The following is a 3,805-nucleotide window of genomic DNA, read 5'->3' as shown; positions in this document are numbered from 1 at the left end:
CAAGATATGACCCTGATTTGATAAAATTTCGGGATCTGACCCCTATTCCTATTACAGAGGTCGATGGTGCTAGGGTATAACTGTTTGCTGATGAGGCCCCTAGCGGTAGGAAACTTATCCACATCAGCACTGGCAAACGACCTCCCATCCCCGCCGTTAACCCTACCGCCGAGGCCCACAGTGGTAGGCTGTTATACCCTACCGCTATCGAGCCTGGTGAGGGTTTGAACTCTTATAAGCCACGACGGGCTGGCTGGCGGGGCCCGCCCACTAAGCTAGCCCCCATCTTCCTCCTACCTCCCCGAGAAGAATAGAGAGCGGTGACTCTCTCATCTCCTCTACTCCCCCATTGATCTCTTCTCTTTCTCCACTGTTCCTACGGATCGAGATGCCTCCACAGCGAGAGAAGTAAGCTCTTCTGATCCATCCAAGTAGTTTTAGTAAAAAGGCTATGGTTTTGATGCATTTTTCGCACAAGATGAACCCTAGTTCATCTAGTAGTTGTAATTTTGGTTGATTCTAGGTTTATTTAGAATGATTCAATATGATGGATGTATTGAAGATGAACCCGAGTTCATATTGTAGTAACTAGTTTTGTTGATTCTATCTAGTTTGAAGATGAACCCTAATTCATATTATATCTTTTTTAGAATTGATGATTGATGTTTGATAACATATGATTGATGTTGCTTCAATATGATTGATGTTGGTTCTATATGATTGATGTCGGATAAATATGGCGGTTGTAGCGTATGCCAATGTTGATTATACCTTTATTTAGAACATTTCAATATGATGGATATTCCAATGTTGATAAATGATTCATATGCATATATGGATATTTCAGTGTTGATGATGAATGATTGTTGTTGATGATGAATGCATATTGTTGAATGAATGATGTTGTGAATGAATGATGTTGAAATTTGATGATTGAATGTTGTTGATATTAGTTGAATAGTTTTCTTTTCTTTAGTTAGTACTATATTAGTGGATTATATGCATATAGAATTAATGTTGATAAATAAATGTTGTTGTCAAAAATTTAACTTGAATAGGAAATTGTTTTAGGAGAACACTTGATCTGAACAATGGCACAAAGTACACCATGGTTGACCCTGCGTTTGACAACGGTCATCGCACGGGTTTTATCGAGAATGGAGTGGTAATAACTATGATCAAGTTCTTACAAAAATAATTGGTTTTGCAAAAGTAAGTTACTAACTATTTTCATCTAATTTTTTGAAGATGCTACCACCATTGCACATGAGGTTTCACACGAAGGCCTGCCTGATGCAATACGACCACCGCTTGGAGTCGTACTTCAGGAGAGCTGGGCTGCTACTGTTTGTGCTTCAGTTCAAGCGTGCGTCGTCGACGCTCGTCCACTCAACTCTCACAGCCTCCCTTGAAGACTTCGGCATGATTACGGCCCTACCACTCCAGGGTCGGGCTCTCATTGGGCGAGTGGAGAGGAACAACTGGTGGGAGAGGTTTTTGAGAGAACATCGGCATTTCAATGATTAAGTAATAAAGTCATACAAAGTCTCCAGGATACAATCCGGAGCAGAATGTGAAATAGAGAATAAACTAGAACTCTTACAAGAGTTGGCCAAAACATGGGACACTAAATTACATTGCAAACGAACATGCTTGAAGGTCGAAGATGTGAAAGTTAGGGCCGCTTGTTCGATATCCATAACCACAGAGCCCACATTTGAACTGGTGGGAGACGTTTGTCGCCCTCATTGGTGATTGCCCCGCCTCTATCAAATGAGGCCCACGACATGGTGGATAACCGAACATTCGGGATACCACTAATCTGACTCCATGACAACCGGTCTGGATGCCCGCAAGGTGCCGACGCGCAGGTCGCAGAGCAGAAAGAGAGGGCCTACTTGTGGTATATCTTGACAGAGGTCATGTTTCCAGACTGCTCGGGGGACACTACCCTATGGATGTGTCTGGAATTCCTAGTCAACTATGAGGCTGGATACAGTTGGGTCCGCCGGCCTCACGTACATATGTCATTCAGTAAGAAGCTATCTCAATATTTGTTAATGAATGTATGCTTCTTTGAATTGTGTCATCTAATCATGAATTGGCATTTGTAGCTGGACAACGCATGTCAGAGGACCGGATCTACGTCTGGTATGTGTGGATGTGTTTGGGCCCTCTCTATTTGGATGTGGGAGTGGTTGCCGGTGGGTGGTCCTGAGAAACTTGAACGGCGTCCAAGGACAGATTATGGCAAAGAAGGCGACAATACTCGATACCCGACCGTTGCATACTCTTGGGACATGGTTAAAGTCATCACAGGAAAGGCCACTATGGTGTACAAGGCCTTCACCAATGAGCTGGACAACCTAACATATACCTCTTGCTAGTGTTTCCTTGTAGCCACTTTCATGGTTACTTACCAGTCTTTCTACAGGTTAGCTGATGTTCGTATCACAAGAGAGACTGGGGTTTCAAGCTGAATGAGATGTGCACTCAGGACAGGCTTATCTAGCGGGCTATTGTCCCATTGATATGCGTGCACGCTGTCCAGTGGCACGTACCACAACGCATGGCCTTGCAATTTGGTAAATTCCAACACACCCCACTAGTGGAAACGGACACTGCTGGTTTCGAACTTCACTGGTGACGGCATTAATCTCTAGTATCATGTTTTCGTATGGTTTGTTGTTTTTATGATTTTTTATGTTTTATTATTTCCTATGCCTTGCAGGAAGAGTAGGAATAATTGTCAGGTGATATCGGGCTAGGGAAAAGAGCACGTGGAGTACGCGAAAGCATGCGACGAGTGGAGGTATCACAAAGACGGGGAGAGAGTAGTGGTTGACTGGGAGGCATACAATCAACATCTAAGTTGATATGATGATGGCGTAAAGTACCGTGTGCGTCTGAGGCCATAGTGGACGACAGCGGATATCGCATCACTACATGTGGATGACCCCGAGGATGAAGCTATAATGCCAACATCAGAGAGACTGAAGGTGAATTTAGGGAGTATGCACCTCTAATGAACAGAGTGTTATGTTGCGTTCAATTGTTTTGAGCCGACATTTCAAGAAGAATCTAGTTTAGTCATTGTCACTAACTTATTCATGATGCAGATATTTGAAGGCTTCGAAGATGAACCGAAGCATTTTTTATCGCTCAATTGCGCTACTTTATGACCCCGGGACCGCGAAATATGATAGCAAGCCGAGGGAAGTGACCAAGGTAAGTCTGAGCCTCCTAGCCATATGTTCAAGTAACCACAACATTGGTTCATGTCATGTTTTTGTCACTTACTTTGAGCCTACTAGGCATAATCATAATTTATTATAGTATTTGTCACTAATAGATCCATAACCATAAACCTGATCCATATCATGTTTTTGTTTATTTGTTATTGCAGAAGTTCATGAACTGTTGTCCCAAGCTACTGAGCATGCTTGAGTGTGCTAGCTCGGCTGATGTGCATGTTCCTGGACCGTCGACATGTACCATCACTTCATCGAGCCATGCCGGCGGAGGTTCCACTAGGCGTGCGCCTTGTCGTCTCGCATTGTTGAGGAGGACGAGGAAGATGAGGACCAAGCCGAGGGAGAAGCCGGGGGAGAAAAGGAAGGAGGGGGTGAGAAGGAGTACGATGAGGATGACAGACCTCCACCCATTCAGCCAACCTAGGACAAAAGGGGGAAACAAACAAAGAAGCAATGGAATAGTCCACTCCCATTTCTGAGGGAGCATACTTCTTGTCGCACAACAACAACAACAACAACAACAACAACAACAACAACAACAACAACAACAA

The sequence above is a fragment of the Triticum dicoccoides genome, chromosome 1A (genome assembly GCF_002162155.2).
Source record: "Triticum dicoccoides isolate Atlit2015 ecotype Zavitan chromosome 1A, WEW_v2.0, whole genome shotgun sequence".
Classification (NCBI taxonomy): Eukaryota; Viridiplantae; Streptophyta; class Magnoliopsida; order Poales; family Poaceae; genus Triticum; species Triticum dicoccoides.
The sequence above is the reverse complement of the archived record's forward strand: the minus strand, read 5'-3'. Positions refer to the sequence as shown.